We start from the raw sequence: 18,513 nt of genomic DNA, 5'->3' as shown, positions 1-18,513 counted from the left end.
TGTAATGCCTGCAGCACTTGATATTCCCAGGTGGTCTCCCATCCAAGTACTAACCAAGCCCAACATTGCTTAGGTTCTGAGATCAGACGAGATCAGGCTTATTCAAGGTGGTGTGGCCGCAGGCGATTGCATTTCTGCTTTCATGACTTTTATGTTTAGTGAGCTGGGGGTGATTCCTCCAAAATTTCCTTTTGTCCTCCACACATTTCAATTGTAAAATGGAATGCCTGCAGCACTTGATATTCCCAGGTGGTCTCCCATCCAAGTACTAACCAAGCCCAACATTGCTTAGCTTCTGAGATCAGACGAGATCAGGCTTATTCAAGGTGGTGTGGCCGCAGATGATTGCATTTCTGCTTTCATGACTTTTATGTTTAGTGAGCTGGGGGTGATTCCTCCAAAATTTCCTTTTGTCCTCCACACATTTCAATTGTAAAATGTAATTACAAAAATGTAATGCCTGCAGCACTTGATATTCCCAGGTGGTCTCCCATCCAAGTACTAACCAAGCCCAACATTGCTTAGCTTCTGAGATCAGACGAGATCAGGCTTATTCAAGGTGGTGTGGCCGCAGGCGATTGCTGTTCTGCTTTCATGACTTTTATGTTTAGTGAGCTGGGGGTGATTCCTCCAAAATTTCCTTTTGTTCTCCACACATTTCAATTATAAAATGTAATGCCTGCAGCACTTGATATTCCCAGGTGGTCTCCCATCCAAGTACTAACCAAGCCCAACATTGCTTAGCTTCTGAGATCAGACGAGATCAGGCTTATTCAAGGTGGTGTGGCCGCAGGCGATTGCATTTCTGCTTTCATGACTTTTATGTTTAGTGAGCTGGGGGTGATTCCTCCAAAATTTCCTTTTGTCCTCCACACATTTCAATTGTAAAATGTAATGCCTGCAGCACTTGATATTCCCAGGTGGTCTCCCATCCAAGTACTAACCAAGCCCAACATTGCTTAGCTTCTGAGATCAGACGAGATCAGGCTTATTCAAGGTGGTGTGGCCGCAGGCGACTGCTGTTCTGCTTTCATGACTTTTATGTTTAGTGAGCTGGGGGTGATTCCTCCAAAATTTCCTTTTGTCCTCCACACATTTCAATTGTAAAATGTAATTACAAAAATATGCCTGCAGCACTTGATATTCCCAGGTGGTCTCCCATCCAAGTACTAACCAAGCCCAACATTGCTTAGGTTCTGAGATCAGACGAGATCAGGCTTATTCAAGGTGGTGTGGCCGCAGGCGATTGCATTTCTGCTTTCATGACTTTTATGTTTAGTGAGCTGGGGGTGATTCCTCCAAAATTTCCTTTTGTCCTCCACACATTTCAATTGTAAAATGGAATGCCTGCAGCACTTGATATTCCCAGGTGGTCTCCCATCCAAGTACTAACCAAGCCCAACATTGCTTAGCTTCTGAGATCAGACGAGATCAGGCTTATTCAAGGTGGTGTGGCCGCAGATGATTGCATTTCTGCTTTCATGACTTTTATGTTTAGTGAGCTGGGGGTGATTCCTCCAAAATTTCCTTTTGTCCTCCACACATTTCAATTGTAAAATGTAATTACAAAAATGTAATGCCTGCAGCACTTGATATTCCCAGGTGGTCTCCCATCCAAGTACTAACCAAGCCCAACATTGCTTAGCTTCTGAGATCAGACGAGATCAGGCTTATTCAAGGTGGTGTGGCCGCAGGCGATTGCTGTTCTGCTTTCATGACTTTTATGTTTAGTGAGCTGGGGGTGATTCCTCCAAAATTTCCTTTTGTTCTCCACACATTTCAATTATAAAATGTAATGCCTGCAGCACTTGATATTCCCAGGTGGTCTCCCATCCAAGTACTAACCAAGCCCAACATTGCTTAGCTTCTGAGATCAGACGAGATCAGGCTTATTCAAGGTGGTGTGGCCGCAGGCGATTGCATTTCTGCTTTCATGACTTTTATGTTTAGTGAGCTGGGGGTGATTCCTCCAAAATTTCCTTTTGTCCTCCACACATTTCAATTGTAAAATATAATGCCTGCAGCACTTGATATTCCCAGGTGGTCTCCCATCCAAGTACTAACCAAGCCCAACATTGCTTAGCTTCTGAGATCAGACGAGATCAGGCTTATTCAAGGTGGTGTGGCCGCAGATGATTGCATTTCTGCTTTCATGACTTTTATGTTTAGTGAGCTGGGGGTGATTCCTCCAAAATTTCCTTTTGTCCTCCACACATTTCAATTGTAAAATGTAATTACAAAAATGTAATGCCTGCAGCACTTGATATTCCCAGGTGGTCTCCCATCCAAGTACTAACCAAGCCCAACATTGCTTAGCTTCTGAGATCAGACGAGATCAGGCTAATTCAAGGTGGTGTGGCCGCAGGCGATTGCATTTCTGCTTTCATGACTTTTATGTTTAGTGAGCGGGGGGTGATTCCTCCAAAATTTCCTTTTGTCCTCCACACATTTCAATTGTAAAATGTAATGCCTGCAGCACTTGATATTCCCAGGTGGTCTCCCATCCAAGTACTAACCAAGCCCAACATTGCTTAGCTTCTGAGATCAGACTTATTCAAGGTGGTGTGGCCGCAGGCGATTGCAGTTCTGCTTTCATGACATTTATGTTTAGTGAGCTGGGGGTGATTCCTCCAAAATTTCCTTTTGTCCTCCACACATTTCAATTGTAAAATGTAATGCCTGCAGCACTTGATATTCCCAGGTGGTCTCCCATCCAAGTACTAACCAAGCCCAACATTGCTTAGCTTCTTAGATCATATGAGATCAGGCTTATTCAAGGTGGTGTGGCCGCAGGCGATTGCATTTCTGCTTTCATGACTTTTATGTTTAGTGAGCTGGGGGTGATTCCTCCAAAATTTCCTTTTGTTCTCCACACATTTCAATTGTAAAATGTAATGCCTGCAGCACTTGATATTCCCAGGTGGTCTCCCATCCAAGTACTAACCAAGCCCAACATTGCTTAGCTTCTGAGATCAGACGAGATCAGGCTTATTCAAGGTGGTGTGGCCGCAGATGATTGCATTTCTGCTTTCATGACTTTTATGTTTAGTGAGCTGGGGGTGATTCCTATAAAATTTCCTTTTGTCCTCCACACATTTCAATTGTAAAATGTAATTACAAAAATGTAATGCCTGCAGCACTTGATATTCCCAGGTGGTATCCCATCCAAGTACTAACCAAGCCCAACATTGCTTAGGTTCTGAGATCAGACGAGATCAGGCTTATTCAAGGTGGTGTGGCCGCAGATGATTGCATTTCTGCTTTCATGACTTTTATGTTTAGTGAGCTGGGGGTGATTCCTCCAAAATTTCCTTTTGTCCTCCACACATTTCAATTGTAAAATGGAATGCCTGCAGCACTTGATATTCCCAGGTGGTCTCCCATCCAAGTACTAACCAAGCCCAACATTGCTTAGCTTCTGAGATCAGACGAGATCAGGCTTATTCAAGGTGGTGTGGCCGCAGATGATTGCTTTCTGCTTTCATGACTTTTATGTTTAGTGAGCTGGGGGTGATTCCTATAAAATTTCCTTTTGTCCTCCACACATTTCAATTGTAAAATGTAATTACAAAAATGTAATGCCTGCAGCACTTGATATTCCCAGGTGGTCTCCCATCCAAGTACTAACCAAGCCCAACATTGCTTAGCTTCTGAGATCAGACGAGATCAGGCTTATTCAAGGTGGTGTGGCCGCAGGCGATTGCATTTCTGCTTTCATGACTTTTATGTTTAGTGAGCTGGGGGTGATTCCTCCAAAATTTCCTTTTGTCCTCCACACATTTCAATTGTAAAATGGAATGCCTGCAGCACTTGATATTCCCAGGTGGTCTCCCATCCAAGTACTAACCAAGCCCAACATTGCTTAGCTTCTGAGATCAGACGAGATCAGGCTTATTCAAGGTGGTGTGGCCGCAGATGATTGCATTTCTGCTTTCATGACTTTTATGTTTAGTGAGCTGGGGGTGATTCCTCCAAAATTTCCTTTTGTCCTCCAACATTTCAATTGTAAAATGTAATTACAAAAATGTAATGCCTGCAGCACTTGATATTCCCAGGTGGTCTCCCATCCAAGTACTAACCAAGCCCAACATTGCTTAGCTTCTGAGATCAGACGAGATCAGGCTTATTCAAGGTGGTGTGGCCGCAGGCGATTGCATTTCTGCTTTCATGACTTTTATGTTTAGTGAGCTGGGGGTGGATTCCTCCAAAATTTCCTTTTGTCCTCCACACATTTCAATTGTAAAATGTAATGCCTGCAGCACTTGATATTCCCAGGTGGTCTCCCATCCAAGTACTAACCAAGCCCAACATTGCTTAGCTTCTGAGATCAGACGAGATCAGGCTTATTCAAGGTGGTGTGGCCGCAGGCGATTGCTGTTCTGCTTTCATGACTTTTATGTTTAGTGAGCTGGGGGTGATTCCTCCAAAATTTCCTTTTGTCCTCCACACATTTCAATTGTAAAATGTAATTACAAAAATATGCCTGCAGCACTTGATATTCCCAGGTGGTCTCCCATCCAAGTACTAACCAAGCCCAACATTGCTTAGGTTCTGAGATCAGACGAGATCAGGCTTATTCAAGGTGGTGTGGCCGCAGGCGATTGCATTTCTGCTTTCATGACTTTTATGTTTAGTGAGCTGGGGGTGATTCCTCCAAAATTTCCTTTTGTCCTCCACACATTTCAATTGTAAAATGGAATGCCTGCAGCACTTGATATTCCCAGGTGGTCTCCCATCCAAGTACTAACCAAGCCCAACATTGCTTAGCTTCTGAGATCAGACGAGATTAGGCTTATTCAAGGTGGTGTGGCCGCAGATGATTGCATTTCTGCTTTCATGACTTTTATGTTTAGTGAGCTGGGGGTGATTCCTCCAAAATTTCCTTTTGTCCTCCACACATTTCAATTGTAAAATGTAATACCTGCAGCACTTGATATTCCCAGGTGGTCTCCCATCCAAGTACTATCCAAGCCCAACATTGCTTAGCTTCTGAGATCAGACGGGATCAGGCTTATTGAAGGTGGTGTGGCCGCCGGCGATTGCATTCCTGCTTTCATGACTTTTATGTTCAGTGAGTTGGGGGTGATTCCTCCAAAATTTCCTTTTGTCCTCCACACATTTCAATTGTAAAATGTAATTACAAAAATGTAATGCCTGCAGCACTTGATATTCCCAGGTGGTCTCCCATCCAAGTACTAACCAAGCCCAATATTGCTTAGCTTCTGAGATCAGACGAGATCAGGCTTATTCAAGGTGGTGTGGCTGCAGGCGATTGCATTTCTGCTTTCATGACTTTTATGTTTAGTGAGCTGGGGGTGATTCCTCCAAAATTTCCTTTTGTCCACACATTTCAATTGTAAAATGTAATGCCTGCGGCACTTGATATTCCCAGGTGGTCTCCCATCCAAGGACTAACCAAGCCCAACATTGCTTAGCTTCTGAGATCAGACGAGATCAGGCTCATTCAAGGTGGTGTGGCCGCAGGCGATTGCATTTCTGCTTTCATGACTTTTATGTTTAGTGAGCTGGGGGTGATTCCTCCAAAATTTCCATTTGTCCTCCACACATTTCAATTGTAAAATGTAATGCCTGCAGCACTTGATATTCCCAGGTGGTCTCCCATCCAAGTACTAACCAAGCCCAACATTGCTTAGCTTCTGAGATCAGACGAGATCAGGCTTATTCAAGGTGGTGTGGCCGCAGTTGATTGTATTTCTGCTTCATGACTTTTATGTTTAGTGATCTGGGGTGATTCCTCCAAAATTTCCTTTTGTCCTCCACACATTTCAATTGTAAAATGTAATGCCTGCAGCACTTGATATTCCCAGGTGGTCTCCCATCCAAGTACTAACCAAGCCCAACATTGCTTAGCTTCTGAGATCAGACGAGATCAGACTTATTCAAGGTGGTGTGGCCGCAGGCGATTGCAGTTCTGCTTTCATGACTTTTATGTTTAGTGAGCTGGGGGTGATTCCTCCAAAATTTCCTTTTGTCCTCCACACATTTCAATTGTAAAATGTAATTAGAAAGAATGTAATGTCTGCAGCACTTGATATTCCCACGTGGTCTCCCATCCAAGTACTAACCAAGCCCAACATTGCTTACCATCTGAGATCAGACGAGATCAGGCTTATTCAAGGTGGTGTGGCCGCAGGCGATTGCATTTCCCTTTCATGACTTTTATGTTTAGTGAGCTGGGGGTGATTCCTCCAAAATTTCCTTTTGTCCTCCACACATTTCAATTGTAAAATGTAATTACAAAAATATAATGCCTGCAGCACTTGATATTCCCAGGTGGTCGCCCATCCAAGTACTAACCAAGCCCAACATTGCTTAGCTTCTGAGATCAGACGAGATCAGGCTTATTCAAGGTGGTGTGGCCGCAGGCGATTGCATTTCTGCTTTCATGACTTTTATGTTTAGTGAGCTGGGGGTGGATTCCTCCAAAATTTCCTTTTGTCCTCCACACATTTCAATTGTAAAATGTAATGCCTGCAGCACTTGATATTCCCAGGTGGTCTCCCATCCAAGTACTAACCAAGCCCAACATTGCTTAGCTTCTGAGATCAGACGAGATCAGGCTTATTCAAGGTGGTGTGGCCGCAGGCGATTGCTGTTCTGCTTTCATGACTTTTATGTTTAGTGAGCTGGGGGTGATTCCTCCAAAATTTCCTTTTGTCCTCCACACATTTCAATTGTAAAATGTAATTACAAAAATATGCCTGCAGCACTTGATATTCCCAGGTGGTCTCCCATCCAAGTACTAACCAAGCCCAACATTGCTTAGGTTCTGAGATCAGACGAGATCAGGCTTATTCAAGGTGGTGTGGCCGCAGGCGATTGCATTTCTGCTTTCATGACTTTTATGTTTAGTGAGCTGGGGGTGATTCCTCCAAAATTTCCTTTTGTCCTCCACACATTTCAATTGTAAAATGGAATGCCTGCAGCACTTGATATTCCCAGGTGGTCTCCCATCCAAGTACTAACCAAGCCCAACATTGCTTAGCTTCTGAGATCAGACGAGATTAGGCTTATTCAAGGTGGTGTGGCCGCAGATGATTGCATTTCTGCTTTCATGACTTTTATGTTTAGTGAGCTGGGGGTGATTCCTCCAAAATTTCCTTTTGTCCTCCACACATTTCAATTGTAAAATGTAATACCTGCAGCACTTGATATTCCCAGGTGGTCTCCCATCCAAGTACTATCCAAGCCCAACATTGCTTAGCTTCTGAGATCAGACGGGATCAGGCTTATTGAAGGTGGTGTGGCCGCCGGCGATTGCATTCCTGCTTTCATGACTTTTATGTTCAGTGAGTTGGGGGTGATTCCTCCAAAATTTCCTTTTGTCCTCCACACATTTCAATTGTAAAATGTAATTACAAAAATATGCCTGCAGCACTTGATATTCCCAGGTGGTCTCCCATCCAAGTACTAACCAAGCCCAACATTGCTTAGCTTCTGAGATCAGACGAGATCAGGCTTATTCAAGGTGGTGTGGCTGCAGGCGATTGCATTTCTGCTTTCATGACTTTTATGTTTAGTGAGCTGGGGGTGATTCCTCCAAAATTTCCTTTTGTCCACACATTTCAATTGTAAAATGTAATGCCTGCGGCACTTGATATTCCCAGGTGGTCTCCCATCCAAGGACTAACCAAGCCCAACATTGCTTAGCTTCTGAGATCAGACGAGATCAGGCTCATTCAAGGTGGTGTGGCCGCAGGCGATTGCATTTCTGCTTTCATGACTTTTATGTTTAGTGAGCTGGGGGTGATTCCTCCAAAATTTCCATTTGTCCTCCACACATTTCAATTGTAAAATGTAATGCCTGCAGCACTTGATATTCCCAGGTGGTCTCCCATCCAAGTACTAACCAAGCCCAACATTGCTTAGCTTCTGAGATCAGACGAGATCAGGCTTATTCAAGGTGGTGTGGCCGCAGTTGATTGTATTTCTGCTTCATGACTTTTATGTTTAGTGATCTGGGGTGATTCCTCCAAAATTTCCTTTTGTCCTCCACACATTTCAATTGTAAAATGTAATGCCTGCAGCACTTGATATTCCCAGGTGGTCTCCCATCCAAGTACTAACCAAGCCCAACATTGCTTAGCTTCTGAGATCAGACGAGATCAGACTTATTCAAGGTGGTGTGGCCGCAGGCGATTGCAGTTCTGCTTTCATGACTTTTATGTTTAGTGAGCTGGGGGTGATTCCTCCAAAATTTCCTTTTGTCCTCCACACATTTCAATTGTAAAATGTAATTAGAAAGAATGTAATGTCTGCAGCACTTGATATTCCCACGTGGTCTCCCATCCAAGTACTAACCAAGCCCAACATTGCTTACCATCTGAGATCAGACGAGATCAGGCTTATTCAAGGTGGTGTGGCCGCAGGCGATTGCATTTCCCTTTCATGACTTTTATGTTTAGTGAGCTGGGGGTGATTCCTCCAAAATTTCCTTTTGTCCTCCACACATTTCAATTGTAAAATGTAATTACAAAAATATAATGCCTGCAGCACTTGATATTCCCAGGTGGTCGCCCATCCAAGTACTAACCAAGCCCAACATTGCTTAGCTTCTGAGATCAGACGAGATCAGGCTTATTCAAGGTGGTGTGACCGCAGGCGATTGCAGTTCTGCTTTCATGACTTTTATGTTTAGTGAGCTGGGGGTGATTCCTCCAAAATTTCCTTTTGTCCTCCACACATTTCAATTGTAAAATGTAATTACAAAAATGTAATGCCTGCAGCACTTGATATTCCCAGGTGGTCTCCCATCCAAGTACTAACCAAGCCCAACATTGCTTAGCTTCTGAGATCAGACGAGATCAGGCTAATTCAAGGTGGTGTGGCCGCAGGCGATTGCATTTCTGCTTTCATGACTTTTATGTTTAGTGAGCGGGGGGTGATTCCTCCAAAATTTCCTTTTGTCCTCCACACATTTCAATTGTAAAATGTAATGCCTGCAGCACTTGATATTCCCAGGTGGTCTCCCATCCAAGTACTAACCAAGCCCAACATTGCTTAGCTTCTGAGATCAGACTTATTCAAGGTGGTGTGGCCGCAGGCGATTGCAGTTCTGCTTTCATGACATTTATGTTTAGTGAGCTGGGGGTGATTCCTCCAAAATTTCCTTTTGTCCTCCACACATTTCAATTGTAAAATGTAATGCCTGCAGCACTTGATATTCCCAGGTGGTCTCCCATCCAAGTACTAACCAAGCCCAACATTGCTTAGCTTCTTAGATCATATGAGATCAGGCTTATTCAAGGTGGTGTGGCCGCAGGCGATTGCATTTCTGCTTTCATGACTTTTATGTTTAGTGAGCTGGGGGTGATTCCTCCAAAATTTCCTTTTGTTCTCCACACATTTCAATTGTAAAATGTAATGCCTGCAGCACTTGATATTCCCAGGTGGTCTCCCATCCAAGTACTAACCAAGCCCAACATTGCTTAGCTTCTGAGATCAGACGAGATCAGGCTTATTCAAGGTGGTGTGGCCGCAGATGATTGCATTTCTGCTTTCATGACTTTTATGTTTAGTGAGCTGGGGGTGATTCCTATAAAATTTCCTTTTGTCCTCCACACATTTCAATTGTAAAATGTAATTACAAAAATGTAATGCCTGCAGCACTTGATATTCCCAGGTGGTATCCCATCCAAGTACTAACCAAGCCCAACATTGCTTAGGTTCTGAGATCAGACGAGATCAGGCTTATTCAAGGTGGTGTGGCCGCAGATGATTGCATTTCTGCTTTCATGACTTTTATGTTTAGTGAGCTGGGGGTGATTCCTCCAAAATTTCCTTTTGTCCTCCACACATTTCAATTGTAAAATGGAATGCCTGCAGCACTTGATATTCCCAGGTGGTCTCCCATCCAAGTACTAACCAAGCCCAACATTGCTTAGCTTCTGAGATCAGACGAGATCAGGCTTATTCAAGGTGGTGTGGCCGCAGATGATTGCTTTCTGCTTTCATGACTTTTATGTTTAGTGAGCTGGGGGTGATTCCTATAAAATTTCCTTTTGTCCTCCACACATTTCAATTGTAAAATGTAATTACAAAAATGTAATGCCTGCAGCACTTGATATTCCCAGGTGGTCTCCCATCCAAGTACTAACCAAGCCCAACATTGCTTAGCTTCTGAGATCAGACGAGATCAGGCTTATTCAAGGTGGTGTGGCCGCAGGCGATTGCATTTCTGCTTTCATGACTTTTATGTTTAGTGAGCTGGGGGTGATTCCTCCAAAATTTCCTTTTGTCCTCCACACATTTCAATTGTAAAATGGAATGCCTGCAGCACTTGATATTCCCAGGTGGTCTCCCATCCAAGTACTAACCAAGCCCAACATTGCTTAGCTTCTGAGATCAGACGAGATCAGGCTTATTCAAGGTGGTGTGGCCGCAGATGATTGCATTTCTGCTTTCATGACTTTTATGTTTAGTGAGCTGGGGGTGATTCCTCCAAAATTTCCTTTTGTCCTCCAACATTTCAATTGTAAAATGTAATTACAAAAATGTAATGCCTGCAGCACTTGATATTCCCAGGTGGTCTCCCATCCAAGTACTAACCAAGCCCAACATTGCTTAGCTTCTGAGATCAGACGAGATCAGGCTTATTCAAGGTGGTGTGGCCGCAGGCGATTGCATTTCTGCTTTCATGACTTTTATGTTTAGTGAGCTGGGGGTGGATTCCTCCAAAATTTCCTTTTGTCCTCCACACATTTCAATTGTAAAATGTAATGCCTGCAGCACTTGATATTCCCAGGTGGTCTCCCATCCAAGTACTAACCAAGCCCAACATTGCTTAGCTTCTGAGATCAGACGAGATCAGGCTTATTCAAGGTGGTGTGGCCGCAGGCGATTGCTGTTCTGCTTTCATGACTTTTATGTTTAGTGAGCTGGGGGTGATTCCTCCAAAATTTCCTTTTGTCCTCCACACATTTCAATTGTAAAATGTAATTACAAAAATATGCCTGCAGCACTTGATATTCCCAGGTGGTCTCCCATCCAAGTACTAACCAAGCCCAACATTGCTTAGGTTCTGAGATCAGACGAGATCAGGCTTATTCAAGGTGGTGTGGCCGCAGGCGATTGCATTTCTGCTTTCATGACTTTTATGTTTAGTGAGCTGGGGGTGATTCCTCCAAAATTTCCTTTTGTCCTCCACACATTTCAATTGTAAAATGGAATGCCTGCAGCACTTGATATTCCCAGGTGGTCTCCCATCCAAGTACTAACCAAGCCCAACATTGCTTAGCTTCTGAGATCAGACGAGATTAGGCTTATTCAAGGTGGTGTGGCCGCAGATGATTGCATTTCTGCTTTCATGACTTTTATGTTTAGTGAGCTGGGGGTGATTCCTCCAAAATTTCCTTTTGTCCTCCACACATTTCAATTGTAAAATGTAATACCTGCAGCACTTGATATTCCCAGGTGGTCTCCCATCCAAGCCCAACATTGCTTAGCTTCTGAGATCAGACGGGATCAGGCTTATTGAAGGTGGTGTGGCCGCCGGCGATTGCATTCCTGCTTTCATGACTTTTATGTTCAGTGAGTTGGGGGTGATTCCTCCAAAATTTCCTTTTGTCCTCCACACATTTCAATTGTAAAATGTAATTACAAAAATGTAATGCCTGCAGCACTTGATATTCCCAGGTGGTCTCCCATCCAAGTACTAACCAAGCCCAATATTGCTTAGCTTCTGAGATCAGACGAGATCAGGCTTATTCAAGGTGGTGTGGCTGCAGGCGATTGCATTTCTGCTTTCATGACTTTTATGTTTAGTGAGCTGGGGGTGATTCCTCCAAAATTTCCTTTTGTCCACACATTTCAATTGTAAAATGTAATGCCTGCGGCACTTGATATTCCCAGGTGGTCTCCCATCCAAGGACTAACCAAGCCCAACATTGCTTAGCTTCTGAGATCAGACGAGATCAGGCTCATTCAAGGTGGTGTGGCCGCAGGCGATTGCATTTCTGCTTTCATGACTTTTATGTTTAGTGAGCTGGGGGTGATTCCTCCAAAATTTCCATTTGTCCTCCACACATTTCAATTGTAAAATGTAATGCCTGCAGCACTTGATATTCCCAGGTGGTCTCCCATCCAAGTACTAACCAAGCCCAACATTGCTTAGCTTCTGAGATCAGACGAGATCAGGCTTATTCAAGGTGGTGTGGCCGCAGTTGATTGTATTTCTGCTTCATGACTTTTATGTTTAGTGATCTGGGGTGATTCCTCCAAAATTTCCTTTTGTCCTCCACACATTTCAATTGTAAAATGTAATGCCTGCAGCACTTGATATTCCCAGGTGGTCTCCCATCCAAGTACTAACCAAGCCCAACATTGCTTAGCTTCTGAGATCAGACGAGATCAGACTTATTCAAGGTGGTGTGGCCGCAGGCGATTGCAGTTCTGCTTTCATGACTTTTATGTTTAGTGAGCTGGGGGTGATTCCTCCAAAATTTCCTTTTGTCCTCCACACATTTCAATTGTAAAATGTAATTAGAAAGAATGTAATGTCTGCAGCACTTGATATTCCCACGTGGTCTCCCATCCAAGTACTAACCAAGCCCAACATTGCTTACCATCTGAGATCAGACGAGATCAGGCTTATTCAAGGTGGTGTGGCCGCAGGCGATTGCATTTCCCTTTCATGACTTTTATGTTTAGTGAGCTGGGGGTGATTCCTCCAAAATTTCCTTTTGTCCTCCACACATTTCAATTGTAAAATGTAATTACAAAAATATAATGCCTGCAGCACTTGATATTCCCAGGTGGTCGCCCATCCAAGTACTAACCAAGCCCAACATTGCTTAGCTTCTGAGATCAGACGAGATCAGGCTTATTCAAGGTGGTGTGACCGCAGGCGATTGCAGTTCTGCTTTCATGACTTTTATGTTTAGTGAGCTGGGGGTGATTCCTCCAAAATTTCCTTTTGTCCTCCACACATTTCAATTGTAAAATGTAATTACAAAAATGTAATGCCTGCAGCACTTGATATTCCCAGGTGGTCTCCCATCCAAGTACAAAATAAGACCAACATTGCTTAGCTTCTGAGATCAGACGAGATCAGGCTTATTCAAGGTGGTGTGGCCGCAGGCGATTGCATTTCTGCTTTCATGACTTTTATGTTTAGTGAGCTGGGGGTGATTCCTCCAAAATTTCCTTTTGTCCTCCACACATTTCAATTGTAAAATGGAATGCCTGCAGCACTTGATATTCCCAGGTGGTCTCCCATCCAAGTACTAACCAAGCCCAACATTGCTTAGCTTCTGAGATCAGACGAGATCAGGCTTATTCAAGGTGGTGTGGCCGCAGATGATTGCATTTCTGCTTTCATGACTTTTATGTTTAGTGAGCTGGGGGTGATTCCTATAAAATTTCCTTTTGTCCTCCACACATTTCAATTGTAAAATGTAATTACAAAAATGTAATGCCTGCAGCACTTGATATTCCCAGGTGGTCTCCCATCCAAGTACTAACCAAGCCCAACATTGCTTAGGTTCTGAGATCAGACGAGATCAGGCTTATTCAAGGTGGTGTGGCCGCAGGCGATTGCATTTCTGCTTTCATGACTTTTATGTTTAGTGAGCTGGGGGTGATTCCTCCAAAATTTCCTTTTGTCCTCCACACATTTCAATTGTAAAATGGAATGCCTGCAGCACTTGATATTCCCAGGTGGTCTCCCATCCAAGTACTAACCAAGCCCAACATTGCTTAGCTTCTGAGATCAGACGAGATCAGGCTTATTCAAGGTGGTGTGGCCGCAGATGATTGCATTTCTGCTTTCATGACTTTTATGTTTAGTGAGCTGGGGGTGATTCCTCCAAAATTTCCTTTTGTCCTCCACACATTTCAATTGTAAAATGTAATTACAAAAATGTAATGCCTGCAGCACTTGATATTCCCAGGTGGTCTCCCATCCAAGTACTAACCAAGCCCAACATTGCTTAGCTTCTGAGATCAGACGAGATCAGGCTTATTCAAGGTGGTGTGGCCGCAGGCGATTGCTGTTCTGCTTTCATGACTTTTATGTTTAGTGAGCTGGGGGTGATTCCTCCAAAATTTCCTTTTGTTCTCCACACATTTCAATTATAAAATGTAATGCCTGCAGCACTTGATATTCCCAGGTGGTCTCCCATCCAAGTACTAACCAAGCCCAACATTGCTTAGCTTCTGAGATCAGACGAGATCAGGCTTATTCAAGGTGGTGTGGCCGCAGGCGATTGCATTTCTGCTTTCATGACTTTTATGTTTAGTGAGCTGGGGGTGATTCCTCCAAAATTTCCTTTTGTCCTCCACACATTTCAATTGTAAAATGTAATGCCTGCAGCACTTGATATTCCCAGGTGGTCTCCCATCCAAGTACTAACCAAGCCCAACATTGCTTAGCTTCTGAGATCAGACGAGATCAGGCTTATTCAAGGTGGTGTGGCCGCAGGCGATTGCTGTTCTGCTTTCATGACTTTTATGTTTAGTGAGCTGGGGGTGATTCCTCCAAAATTTCCTTTTGTCCTCCACACATTTCAATTGTAAAATGTAATTACAAAAATATGCCTGCAGCACTTGATATTCCCAGGTGGTCTCCCATCCAAGTACTAACCAAGCCCAACATTGCTTAGGTTCTGAGATCAGACGAGATCAGGCTTATTCAAGGTGGTGTGGCCGCAGGCGATTGCATTTCTGCTTTCATGACTTTTATGTTTAGTGAGCTGGGGGTGATTCCTCCAAAATTTCCTTTTGTCCTCCACACATTTCAATTGTAAAATGGAATGCCTGCAGCACTTGATATTCCCAGGTGGTCTCCCATCCAAGTACTAACCAAGCCCAACATTGCTTAGCTTCTGAGATCAGACGAGATCAGGCTTATTCAAGGTGGTGTGGCCGCAGATGATTGCATTTCTGCTTTCATGACTTTTATGTTTAGTGAGCTGGGGGTGATTCCTCCAAAATTTCCTTTTGTCCTCCACACATTTCAATTGTAAAATGTAATTACAAAAATGTAATGCCTGCAGCACTTGATATTCCCAGGTGGTCTCCCATCCAAGTACTAACCAAGCCCAACATTGCTTAGCTTCTGAGATCAGACGAGATCAGGCTTATTCAAGGTGGTGTGGCCGCAGGCGATTGCTGTTCTGCTTTCATGACTTTTATGTTTAGTGAGCTGGGGGTGATTCCTCCAAAATTTCCTTTTGTTCTCCACACATTTCAATTATAAAATGTAATGCCTGCAGCACTTGATATTCCCAGGTGGTCTCCCATCCAAGTACTAACCAAGCCCAACATTGCTTAGCTTCTGAGATCAGACGAGATCAGGCTTATTCAAGGTGGTGTGGCCGCAGGCGATTGCATTTCTGCTTTCATGACTTTTATGTTTAGTGAGCTGGGGGTGATTCCTCCAAAATTTCCTTTTGTCCTCCACACATTTCAATTGTAAAATATAATGCCTGCAGCACTTGATATTCCCAGGTGGTCTCCCATCCAAGTACTAACCAAGCCCAACATTGCTTAGCTTCTGAGATCAGACGAGATCAGGCTTATTCAAGGTGGTGTGGCCGCAGATGATTGCATTTCTGCTTTCATGACTTTTATGTTTAGTGAGCTGGGGGTGATTCCTCCAAAATTTCCTTTTGTCCTCCACACATTTCAATTGTAAAATGTAATTACAAAAATTTAATGCCTGCAGCACTTGATATTCCCAGGTGGTCTCCCATCCAAGTACTAACCAAGCCCAACATTGCTTAGCTTCTGAGATCAGACGAGATCAGGCTAATTCAAGGTGGTGTGGCCGCAGGCGATTGCATTTCTGCTTTCATGACTTTTATGTTTAGTGAGCGGGGGGTGATTCCTCCAAAATTTCCTTTTGTCCTCCACACATTTCAATTGTAAAATGTAATGCCTGCAGCACTTGATATTCCCAGGTGGTCTCCCATCCAAGTACTAACCAAGCCCAACATTGCTTAGCTTCTGAGATCAGACTTATTCAAGGTGGTGTGGCCGCAGGCGATTGCAGTTCTGCTTTCATGACATTTATGTTTAGTGAGCTGGGGGTGATTCCTCCAAAATTTCCTTTTGTCCTCCACACATTTCAATTGTAAAATGTAATGCCTGCAGCACTTGATATTCCCAGGTGGTCTCCCATCCAAGTACTAACCAAGCCCAACATTGCTTAGCTTCTTAGATCATATGAGATCAGGCTTATTCAAGGTGGTGTGGCCGCAGGCGATTGCATTTCTGCTTTCATGACTTTTATGTTTAGTGAGCTGGGGGTGATTCCTCCAAAATTTCCTTTTGTTCTCCACACATTTCAATTGTAAAATGTAATGCCTGCAGCACTTGATATTCCCAGGTGGTCTCCCATCCAAGTACTAACCAAGCCCAACATTGCTTAGCTTCTGAGATCAGACGAGATCAGGCTTATTCAAGGTGGTGTGGCCGCAGATGATTGCATTTCTGCTTTCATGACTTTTATGTTTAGTGAGCTGGGGGTGATTCCTATAAAATTTCCTTTTGTCCTCCACACATTTCAATTGTAAAATGTAATTACAAAAATGTAATGCCTGCAGCACTTGATATTCCCAGGTGGTATCCCATCCAAGTACTAACCAAGCCCAACATTGCTTAGGTTCTGAGATCAGACGAGATCAGGCTTATTCAAGGTGGTGTGGCCGCAGATGATTGCATTTCTGCTTTCATGACTTTTATGTTTAGTGAGCTGGGGGTGATTCCTCCAAAATTTCCTTTTGTCCTCCACACATTTCAATTGTAAAATGGAATGCCTGCAGCACTTGATATTCCCAGGTGGTCTCCCATCCAAGTACTAACCAAGCCCAACATTGCTTAGCTTCTGAGATCAGACGAGATCAGGCTTATTCAAGGTGGTGTGGCCGCAGATGATTGCTTTCTGCTTTCATGACTTTTATGTTTAGTGAGCTGGGGGTGATTCCTATAAAATTTCCTTTTGTCCTCCACACATTTCAATTGTAAAATGTAATTACAAAAATGTAATGCCTGCAGCACTTGATATTCCCAGGTGGTCTCCCATCCAAGTACTAACCAAGCCCAACATTGCTTAGCTTCTGAGATCAGACGAGATCTATTCAAGGTGGTGTGGCCGCAGGCGATTGCATTTCTGCTTTCATGACTTTTATGTTTAGTGAGCTGGGGGTGATTCCTCCAAAATTTCCTTTTGTCCTCCACACATTTCAATTGTAAAATGTAATGCCTGCAGCACTTGATATTCCCAGGTGGTCTCCCATCCAAGTACTAACCAAGCCCAACATTGCTTAGCTTCTGAGATCAGACGAGATCAGGCTTATTCAAGGTGGTGTGGCCGCAGGCGATTGCTGTTCTGCTTTCATGACTTTTATGTTTAGTGAGCTGGGGGTGATTCCTCCAAAATTTCCTTTTGTCCTCCACACATTTCAATTGTAAAATGTAATTACAAAAATATGCCTGCAGCACTTGATATTCCCAGGTGGTCTCCCATCCAAGTACTAACCAAGCCCAACATTGCTTAGGTTCTGAGATCAGACGAGATCAGGCTTATTCAAGGTGGTGTGGCCGCAGGCGATTGCATTTCTGCTTTCATGACTTTTATGTTTAGTGAGCTGGGGGTGATTCCTCCAAAATTTCCTTTTGTCCTCCACACATTTCAATTGTAAAATGGAATGCCTGCAGCACTTGATATTCCCAGGTGGTCTCCCATCCAAGTACTAACCAAGCCCAACATTGCTTAGCTTCTGAGATCAGACGAGATCAGGCTTATTCAAGGTGGTGTGGCCGCAGATGATTGCATTTCTGCTTTCATGACTTTTATGTTTAGTGAGCTGGGGGTGATTCCTCCAAAATTTCCTTTTGTCCTCCACACATTTCAATTGTAAAATGCAATTACAAAAATGTAATGCCAACAGCACTTGATATTCCCAGGTGGTCTCCCATCCAAGTACTAACCAAGCCCAACATTGCTTAGCTTCTGAGATCAGACGAGATCAGGCTAATTCAAGGTGGTGTGGCCGCAGGCGATTGCATTTCTGCTTTCATGACTTTTATGTTTAGTGAGCTGGGGGTGATTCCTCCAAAATTTCCTTTTGTCCTCCACACATTTCAATTGTAAAATGTAATGCCTGCAGCACTTGATATTCCCAGGTGGTCTCCCATCCAAGTACTAACCAAGCCCAACATTGCTTAGCTTCTGAGATCAGACTTATTCAAGGTGGTGTGGCCGCAGGCGATTGCAGTTCTGCTTTCATGACATTTATGTTTAGTGAGCTGGGGGTGATTCCTCCAAAATTTCCTTTTGTCCTCCACACATTTCAATTGTAAAATGTAATTACAAAAATGTAATGCCTGCAGCACTTGATATTCCCAGGTGGTCTCCCATCCAAGTACTAACCAAGCCCAACATTGCTTAGCTTCTGAGATCAGACGAGATCAGGCTTATTCAAGGTGGTGTGGCCGCAGGCGATTGCATTTCTGCTTTCATGACTTTTATGTTTAGTGAGCTGGGGGTGA

The 18,513-nt window shown here is 43.7% G+C and overlaps 64 non-coding genes and 18 pseudogenes across 64 annotated transcripts; all 82 read right to left on the bottom strand.

The window, feature by feature from the left end:
• Positions 1-5: 5 nt before the first annotated feature.
• Positions 6-124, bottom strand: LOC131709843 (5S ribosomal RNA). The gene has a single exon (XR_009311707.1). It is a non-coding gene; the product is annotated as a 5S ribosomal RNA (ribosomal RNA).
• A 100-nt stretch (positions 125-224) lies between these two features.
• Positions 225-343, bottom strand: LOC131712057 (5S ribosomal RNA). The gene has a single exon (XR_009313946.1). It is a non-coding gene; the product is annotated as a 5S ribosomal RNA (ribosomal RNA).
• A 114-nt stretch (positions 344-457) lies between these two features.
• LOC131720577 (5S ribosomal RNA) lies at positions 458-576 on the bottom strand. Its single transcript, XR_009319474.1, has one exon. It is a non-coding gene; the product is annotated as a 5S ribosomal RNA (ribosomal RNA).
• Positions 577-676: 100 nt separating this feature from the next.
• LOC131720576 (5S ribosomal RNA) lies at positions 677-795 on the bottom strand. The gene has a single exon (XR_009319473.1). It is a non-coding gene; the product is annotated as a 5S ribosomal RNA (ribosomal RNA).
• A 100-nt stretch (positions 796-895) lies between these two features.
• Positions 896-1,014, bottom strand: LOC131720575 (5S ribosomal RNA). The gene has a single exon (XR_009319472.1). It is a non-coding gene; the product is annotated as a 5S ribosomal RNA (ribosomal RNA).
• Positions 1,015-1,125: 111 nt separating this feature from the next.
• LOC131709842 (5S ribosomal RNA) lies at positions 1,126-1,244 on the bottom strand. Its single transcript, XR_009311706.1, has one exon. It is a non-coding gene; the product is annotated as a 5S ribosomal RNA (ribosomal RNA).
• Positions 1,245-1,344: 100 nt separating this feature from the next.
• LOC131712056 (5S ribosomal RNA) lies at positions 1,345-1,463 on the bottom strand. Its single transcript, XR_009313945.1, has one exon. It is a non-coding gene; the product is annotated as a 5S ribosomal RNA (ribosomal RNA).
• Positions 1,464-1,577: 114 nt separating this feature from the next.
• On the bottom strand, positions 1,578-1,696 carry LOC131720574 (5S ribosomal RNA). Its single transcript, XR_009319471.1, has one exon. It is a non-coding gene; the product is annotated as a 5S ribosomal RNA (ribosomal RNA).
• Positions 1,697-1,796: 100 nt separating this feature from the next.
• LOC131720573 (5S ribosomal RNA) lies at positions 1,797-1,915 on the bottom strand. The gene has a single exon (XR_009319470.1). It is a non-coding gene; the product is annotated as a 5S ribosomal RNA (ribosomal RNA).
• A 100-nt stretch (positions 1,916-2,015) lies between these two features.
• On the bottom strand, positions 2,016-2,134 carry LOC131712055 (5S ribosomal RNA). The gene has a single exon (XR_009313944.1). It is a non-coding gene; the product is annotated as a 5S ribosomal RNA (ribosomal RNA).
• A 114-nt stretch (positions 2,135-2,248) lies between these two features.
• On the bottom strand, positions 2,249-2,367 carry LOC131710340 (5S ribosomal RNA). The gene has a single exon (XR_009312212.1). It is a non-coding gene; the product is annotated as a 5S ribosomal RNA (ribosomal RNA).
• A 100-nt stretch (positions 2,368-2,467) lies between these two features.
• On the bottom strand, positions 2,468-2,576 carry LOC131715851 (5S ribosomal RNA; annotated as a pseudogene).
• Positions 2,577-2,676: 100 nt separating this feature from the next.
• Positions 2,677-2,795, bottom strand: LOC131713132 (5S ribosomal RNA). The gene has a single exon (XR_009315019.1). It is a non-coding gene; the product is annotated as a 5S ribosomal RNA (ribosomal RNA).
• A 100-nt stretch (positions 2,796-2,895) lies between these two features.
• LOC131712054 (5S ribosomal RNA) lies at positions 2,896-3,014 on the bottom strand. The gene has a single exon (XR_009313943.1). It is a non-coding gene; the product is annotated as a 5S ribosomal RNA (ribosomal RNA).
• A 114-nt stretch (positions 3,015-3,128) lies between these two features.
• Positions 3,129-3,247, bottom strand: LOC131713242 (5S ribosomal RNA; annotated as a pseudogene).
• Positions 3,248-3,347: 100 nt separating this feature from the next.
• LOC131712053 (5S ribosomal RNA) lies at positions 3,348-3,466 on the bottom strand. The gene has a single exon (XR_009313942.1). It is a non-coding gene; the product is annotated as a 5S ribosomal RNA (ribosomal RNA).
• A 113-nt stretch (positions 3,467-3,579) lies between these two features.
• On the bottom strand, positions 3,580-3,698 carry LOC131720572 (5S ribosomal RNA). The gene has a single exon (XR_009319469.1). It is a non-coding gene; the product is annotated as a 5S ribosomal RNA (ribosomal RNA).
• Positions 3,699-3,798: 100 nt separating this feature from the next.
• LOC131712052 (5S ribosomal RNA) lies at positions 3,799-3,917 on the bottom strand. Its single transcript, XR_009313941.1, has one exon. It is a non-coding gene; the product is annotated as a 5S ribosomal RNA (ribosomal RNA).
• Positions 3,918-4,030: 113 nt separating this feature from the next.
• Positions 4,031-4,149, bottom strand: LOC131720571 (5S ribosomal RNA). Its single transcript, XR_009319468.1, has one exon. It is a non-coding gene; the product is annotated as a 5S ribosomal RNA (ribosomal RNA).
• Positions 4,150-4,250: 101 nt separating this feature from the next.
• LOC131720569 (5S ribosomal RNA) lies at positions 4,251-4,369 on the bottom strand. Its single transcript, XR_009319466.1, has one exon. It is a non-coding gene; the product is annotated as a 5S ribosomal RNA (ribosomal RNA).
• Positions 4,370-4,480: 111 nt separating this feature from the next.
• Positions 4,481-4,599, bottom strand: LOC131709841 (5S ribosomal RNA). Its single transcript, XR_009311705.1, has one exon. It is a non-coding gene; the product is annotated as a 5S ribosomal RNA (ribosomal RNA).
• Positions 4,600-4,699: 100 nt separating this feature from the next.
• On the bottom strand, positions 4,700-4,818 carry LOC131713747 (5S ribosomal RNA; annotated as a pseudogene).
• Positions 4,819-4,918: 100 nt separating this feature from the next.
• On the bottom strand, positions 4,919-5,037 carry LOC131713403 (5S ribosomal RNA; annotated as a pseudogene).
• A 114-nt stretch (positions 5,038-5,151) lies between these two features.
• Positions 5,152-5,270, bottom strand: LOC131712087 (5S ribosomal RNA). Its single transcript, XR_009313976.1, has one exon. It is a non-coding gene; the product is annotated as a 5S ribosomal RNA (ribosomal RNA).
• A 97-nt stretch (positions 5,271-5,367) lies between these two features.
• On the bottom strand, positions 5,368-5,486 carry LOC131711062 (5S ribosomal RNA). Its single transcript, XR_009312944.1, has one exon. It is a non-coding gene; the product is annotated as a 5S ribosomal RNA (ribosomal RNA).
• Positions 5,487-5,586: 100 nt separating this feature from the next.
• On the bottom strand, positions 5,587-5,705 carry LOC131712739 (5S ribosomal RNA). Its single transcript, XR_009314628.1, has one exon. It is a non-coding gene; the product is annotated as a 5S ribosomal RNA (ribosomal RNA).
• Positions 5,706-5,803: 98 nt separating this feature from the next.
• On the bottom strand, positions 5,804-5,922 carry LOC131711263 (5S ribosomal RNA). The gene has a single exon (XR_009313146.1). It is a non-coding gene; the product is annotated as a 5S ribosomal RNA (ribosomal RNA).
• A 115-nt stretch (positions 5,923-6,037) lies between these two features.
• Positions 6,038-6,156, bottom strand: LOC131713711 (5S ribosomal RNA; annotated as a pseudogene).
• Positions 6,157-6,269: 113 nt separating this feature from the next.
• LOC131720730 (5S ribosomal RNA) lies at positions 6,270-6,388 on the bottom strand. Its single transcript, XR_009319627.1, has one exon. It is a non-coding gene; the product is annotated as a 5S ribosomal RNA (ribosomal RNA).
• A 101-nt stretch (positions 6,389-6,489) lies between these two features.
• LOC131720568 (5S ribosomal RNA) lies at positions 6,490-6,608 on the bottom strand. Its single transcript, XR_009319465.1, has one exon. It is a non-coding gene; the product is annotated as a 5S ribosomal RNA (ribosomal RNA).
• A 111-nt stretch (positions 6,609-6,719) lies between these two features.
• LOC131709839 (5S ribosomal RNA) lies at positions 6,720-6,838 on the bottom strand. Its single transcript, XR_009311703.1, has one exon. It is a non-coding gene; the product is annotated as a 5S ribosomal RNA (ribosomal RNA).
• Positions 6,839-6,938: 100 nt separating this feature from the next.
• LOC131713745 (5S ribosomal RNA) lies at positions 6,939-7,057 on the bottom strand (annotated as a pseudogene).
• Positions 7,058-7,157: 100 nt separating this feature from the next.
• Positions 7,158-7,276, bottom strand: LOC131713402 (5S ribosomal RNA; annotated as a pseudogene).
• A 111-nt stretch (positions 7,277-7,387) lies between these two features.
• Positions 7,388-7,506, bottom strand: LOC131720694 (5S ribosomal RNA). The gene has a single exon (XR_009319591.1). It is a non-coding gene; the product is annotated as a 5S ribosomal RNA (ribosomal RNA).
• Positions 7,507-7,603: 97 nt separating this feature from the next.
• Positions 7,604-7,722, bottom strand: LOC131711061 (5S ribosomal RNA). The gene has a single exon (XR_009312943.1). It is a non-coding gene; the product is annotated as a 5S ribosomal RNA (ribosomal RNA).
• A 100-nt stretch (positions 7,723-7,822) lies between these two features.
• Positions 7,823-7,941, bottom strand: LOC131712738 (5S ribosomal RNA). The gene has a single exon (XR_009314627.1). It is a non-coding gene; the product is annotated as a 5S ribosomal RNA (ribosomal RNA).
• Positions 7,942-8,039: 98 nt separating this feature from the next.
• Positions 8,040-8,158, bottom strand: LOC131711262 (5S ribosomal RNA). Its single transcript, XR_009313145.1, has one exon. It is a non-coding gene; the product is annotated as a 5S ribosomal RNA (ribosomal RNA).
• A 115-nt stretch (positions 8,159-8,273) lies between these two features.
• Positions 8,274-8,392, bottom strand: LOC131713710 (5S ribosomal RNA; annotated as a pseudogene).
• Positions 8,393-8,505: 113 nt separating this feature from the next.
• On the bottom strand, positions 8,506-8,624 carry LOC131710182 (5S ribosomal RNA). The gene has a single exon (XR_009312051.1). It is a non-coding gene; the product is annotated as a 5S ribosomal RNA (ribosomal RNA).
• A 114-nt stretch (positions 8,625-8,738) lies between these two features.
• Positions 8,739-8,857, bottom strand: LOC131710339 (5S ribosomal RNA). Its single transcript, XR_009312211.1, has one exon. It is a non-coding gene; the product is annotated as a 5S ribosomal RNA (ribosomal RNA).
• A 100-nt stretch (positions 8,858-8,957) lies between these two features.
• On the bottom strand, positions 8,958-9,066 carry LOC131715850 (5S ribosomal RNA; annotated as a pseudogene).
• A 100-nt stretch (positions 9,067-9,166) lies between these two features.
• Positions 9,167-9,285, bottom strand: LOC131713131 (5S ribosomal RNA). The gene has a single exon (XR_009315018.1). It is a non-coding gene; the product is annotated as a 5S ribosomal RNA (ribosomal RNA).
• A 100-nt stretch (positions 9,286-9,385) lies between these two features.
• Positions 9,386-9,504, bottom strand: LOC131712050 (5S ribosomal RNA). The gene has a single exon (XR_009313939.1). It is a non-coding gene; the product is annotated as a 5S ribosomal RNA (ribosomal RNA).
• A 114-nt stretch (positions 9,505-9,618) lies between these two features.
• On the bottom strand, positions 9,619-9,737 carry LOC131713241 (5S ribosomal RNA; annotated as a pseudogene).
• A 100-nt stretch (positions 9,738-9,837) lies between these two features.
• Positions 9,838-9,956, bottom strand: LOC131712049 (5S ribosomal RNA). The gene has a single exon (XR_009313938.1). It is a non-coding gene; the product is annotated as a 5S ribosomal RNA (ribosomal RNA).
• A 113-nt stretch (positions 9,957-10,069) lies between these two features.
• Positions 10,070-10,188, bottom strand: LOC131720567 (5S ribosomal RNA). Its single transcript, XR_009319464.1, has one exon. It is a non-coding gene; the product is annotated as a 5S ribosomal RNA (ribosomal RNA).
• Positions 10,189-10,288: 100 nt separating this feature from the next.
• On the bottom strand, positions 10,289-10,407 carry LOC131712048 (5S ribosomal RNA). Its single transcript, XR_009313937.1, has one exon. It is a non-coding gene; the product is annotated as a 5S ribosomal RNA (ribosomal RNA).
• Positions 10,408-10,520: 113 nt separating this feature from the next.
• LOC131720566 (5S ribosomal RNA) lies at positions 10,521-10,639 on the bottom strand. Its single transcript, XR_009319463.1, has one exon. It is a non-coding gene; the product is annotated as a 5S ribosomal RNA (ribosomal RNA).
• A 101-nt stretch (positions 10,640-10,740) lies between these two features.
• Positions 10,741-10,859, bottom strand: LOC131720565 (5S ribosomal RNA). The gene has a single exon (XR_009319462.1). It is a non-coding gene; the product is annotated as a 5S ribosomal RNA (ribosomal RNA).
• Positions 10,860-10,970: 111 nt separating this feature from the next.
• Positions 10,971-11,089, bottom strand: LOC131709838 (5S ribosomal RNA). Its single transcript, XR_009311702.1, has one exon. It is a non-coding gene; the product is annotated as a 5S ribosomal RNA (ribosomal RNA).
• A 100-nt stretch (positions 11,090-11,189) lies between these two features.
• LOC131713744 (5S ribosomal RNA) lies at positions 11,190-11,308 on the bottom strand (annotated as a pseudogene).
• A 322-nt stretch (positions 11,309-11,630) lies between these two features.
• Positions 11,631-11,749, bottom strand: LOC131712086 (5S ribosomal RNA). The gene has a single exon (XR_009313975.1). It is a non-coding gene; the product is annotated as a 5S ribosomal RNA (ribosomal RNA).
• A 97-nt stretch (positions 11,750-11,846) lies between these two features.
• On the bottom strand, positions 11,847-11,965 carry LOC131711060 (5S ribosomal RNA). Its single transcript, XR_009312942.1, has one exon. It is a non-coding gene; the product is annotated as a 5S ribosomal RNA (ribosomal RNA).
• A 100-nt stretch (positions 11,966-12,065) lies between these two features.
• On the bottom strand, positions 12,066-12,184 carry LOC131712737 (5S ribosomal RNA). The gene has a single exon (XR_009314626.1). It is a non-coding gene; the product is annotated as a 5S ribosomal RNA (ribosomal RNA).
• A 98-nt stretch (positions 12,185-12,282) lies between these two features.
• On the bottom strand, positions 12,283-12,401 carry LOC131711261 (5S ribosomal RNA). The gene has a single exon (XR_009313144.1). It is a non-coding gene; the product is annotated as a 5S ribosomal RNA (ribosomal RNA).
• Positions 12,402-12,516: 115 nt separating this feature from the next.
• Positions 12,517-12,635, bottom strand: LOC131713709 (5S ribosomal RNA; annotated as a pseudogene).
• Positions 12,636-12,748: 113 nt separating this feature from the next.
• Positions 12,749-12,867, bottom strand: LOC131710180 (5S ribosomal RNA). Its single transcript, XR_009312049.1, has one exon. It is a non-coding gene; the product is annotated as a 5S ribosomal RNA (ribosomal RNA).
• A 114-nt stretch (positions 12,868-12,981) lies between these two features.
• On the bottom strand, positions 12,982-13,100 carry LOC131713913 (5S ribosomal RNA; annotated as a pseudogene).
• Positions 13,101-13,200: 100 nt separating this feature from the next.
• LOC131712047 (5S ribosomal RNA) lies at positions 13,201-13,319 on the bottom strand. The gene has a single exon (XR_009313936.1). It is a non-coding gene; the product is annotated as a 5S ribosomal RNA (ribosomal RNA).
• Positions 13,320-13,433: 114 nt separating this feature from the next.
• LOC131709837 (5S ribosomal RNA) lies at positions 13,434-13,552 on the bottom strand. Its single transcript, XR_009311701.1, has one exon. It is a non-coding gene; the product is annotated as a 5S ribosomal RNA (ribosomal RNA).
• Positions 13,553-13,652: 100 nt separating this feature from the next.
• Positions 13,653-13,771, bottom strand: LOC131712046 (5S ribosomal RNA). Its single transcript, XR_009313935.1, has one exon. It is a non-coding gene; the product is annotated as a 5S ribosomal RNA (ribosomal RNA).
• A 114-nt stretch (positions 13,772-13,885) lies between these two features.
• Positions 13,886-14,004, bottom strand: LOC131720564 (5S ribosomal RNA). Its single transcript, XR_009319461.1, has one exon. It is a non-coding gene; the product is annotated as a 5S ribosomal RNA (ribosomal RNA).
• A 100-nt stretch (positions 14,005-14,104) lies between these two features.
• On the bottom strand, positions 14,105-14,223 carry LOC131720563 (5S ribosomal RNA). The gene has a single exon (XR_009319460.1). It is a non-coding gene; the product is annotated as a 5S ribosomal RNA (ribosomal RNA).
• Positions 14,224-14,323: 100 nt separating this feature from the next.
• Positions 14,324-14,442, bottom strand: LOC131720562 (5S ribosomal RNA). Its single transcript, XR_009319459.1, has one exon. It is a non-coding gene; the product is annotated as a 5S ribosomal RNA (ribosomal RNA).
• Positions 14,443-14,553: 111 nt separating this feature from the next.
• On the bottom strand, positions 14,554-14,672 carry LOC131709836 (5S ribosomal RNA). The gene has a single exon (XR_009311700.1). It is a non-coding gene; the product is annotated as a 5S ribosomal RNA (ribosomal RNA).
• A 100-nt stretch (positions 14,673-14,772) lies between these two features.
• On the bottom strand, positions 14,773-14,891 carry LOC131712045 (5S ribosomal RNA). Its single transcript, XR_009313934.1, has one exon. It is a non-coding gene; the product is annotated as a 5S ribosomal RNA (ribosomal RNA).
• Positions 14,892-15,005: 114 nt separating this feature from the next.
• LOC131720561 (5S ribosomal RNA) lies at positions 15,006-15,124 on the bottom strand. Its single transcript, XR_009319458.1, has one exon. It is a non-coding gene; the product is annotated as a 5S ribosomal RNA (ribosomal RNA).
• A 100-nt stretch (positions 15,125-15,224) lies between these two features.
• On the bottom strand, positions 15,225-15,343 carry LOC131720560 (5S ribosomal RNA). Its single transcript, XR_009319457.1, has one exon. It is a non-coding gene; the product is annotated as a 5S ribosomal RNA (ribosomal RNA).
• A 100-nt stretch (positions 15,344-15,443) lies between these two features.
• LOC131712044 (5S ribosomal RNA) lies at positions 15,444-15,562 on the bottom strand. Its single transcript, XR_009313933.1, has one exon. It is a non-coding gene; the product is annotated as a 5S ribosomal RNA (ribosomal RNA).
• Positions 15,563-15,676: 114 nt separating this feature from the next.
• LOC131710337 (5S ribosomal RNA) lies at positions 15,677-15,795 on the bottom strand. The gene has a single exon (XR_009312209.1). It is a non-coding gene; the product is annotated as a 5S ribosomal RNA (ribosomal RNA).
• Positions 15,796-15,895: 100 nt separating this feature from the next.
• On the bottom strand, positions 15,896-16,004 carry LOC131715849 (5S ribosomal RNA; annotated as a pseudogene).
• A 100-nt stretch (positions 16,005-16,104) lies between these two features.
• On the bottom strand, positions 16,105-16,223 carry LOC131713129 (5S ribosomal RNA). The gene has a single exon (XR_009315016.1). It is a non-coding gene; the product is annotated as a 5S ribosomal RNA (ribosomal RNA).
• Positions 16,224-16,323: 100 nt separating this feature from the next.
• Positions 16,324-16,442, bottom strand: LOC131712043 (5S ribosomal RNA). The gene has a single exon (XR_009313932.1). It is a non-coding gene; the product is annotated as a 5S ribosomal RNA (ribosomal RNA).
• Positions 16,443-16,556: 114 nt separating this feature from the next.
• Positions 16,557-16,675, bottom strand: LOC131713240 (5S ribosomal RNA; annotated as a pseudogene).
• Positions 16,676-16,775: 100 nt separating this feature from the next.
• Positions 16,776-16,894, bottom strand: LOC131712042 (5S ribosomal RNA). Its single transcript, XR_009313931.1, has one exon. It is a non-coding gene; the product is annotated as a 5S ribosomal RNA (ribosomal RNA).
• A 113-nt stretch (positions 16,895-17,007) lies between these two features.
• LOC131715683 (5S ribosomal RNA) lies at positions 17,008-17,121 on the bottom strand (annotated as a pseudogene).
• A 100-nt stretch (positions 17,122-17,221) lies between these two features.
• LOC131720558 (5S ribosomal RNA) lies at positions 17,222-17,340 on the bottom strand. Its single transcript, XR_009319455.1, has one exon. It is a non-coding gene; the product is annotated as a 5S ribosomal RNA (ribosomal RNA).
• A 111-nt stretch (positions 17,341-17,451) lies between these two features.
• On the bottom strand, positions 17,452-17,570 carry LOC131709835 (5S ribosomal RNA). Its single transcript, XR_009311699.1, has one exon. It is a non-coding gene; the product is annotated as a 5S ribosomal RNA (ribosomal RNA).
• A 100-nt stretch (positions 17,571-17,670) lies between these two features.
• LOC131712041 (5S ribosomal RNA) lies at positions 17,671-17,789 on the bottom strand. Its single transcript, XR_009313930.1, has one exon. It is a non-coding gene; the product is annotated as a 5S ribosomal RNA (ribosomal RNA).
• A 114-nt stretch (positions 17,790-17,903) lies between these two features.
• LOC131713417 (5S ribosomal RNA) lies at positions 17,904-18,022 on the bottom strand (annotated as a pseudogene).
• Positions 18,023-18,122: 100 nt separating this feature from the next.
• On the bottom strand, positions 18,123-18,231 carry LOC131715848 (5S ribosomal RNA; annotated as a pseudogene).
• Positions 18,232-18,345: 114 nt separating this feature from the next.
• On the bottom strand, positions 18,346-18,464 carry LOC131720557 (5S ribosomal RNA). Its single transcript, XR_009319454.1, has one exon. It is a non-coding gene; the product is annotated as a 5S ribosomal RNA (ribosomal RNA).
• Positions 18,465-18,513: the final 49 nt, after the last annotated feature.

The sequence above is a fragment of the Acipenser ruthenus genome, chromosome 44 (genome assembly GCF_902713425.1).
Source record: "Acipenser ruthenus chromosome 44, fAciRut3.2 maternal haplotype, whole genome shotgun sequence".
NCBI lineage: Eukaryota > Metazoa > Chordata > Actinopteri > Acipenseriformes > Acipenseridae > Acipenser > Acipenser ruthenus.
This window is presented reverse-complemented; position numbering and strand designations above follow the sequence as displayed.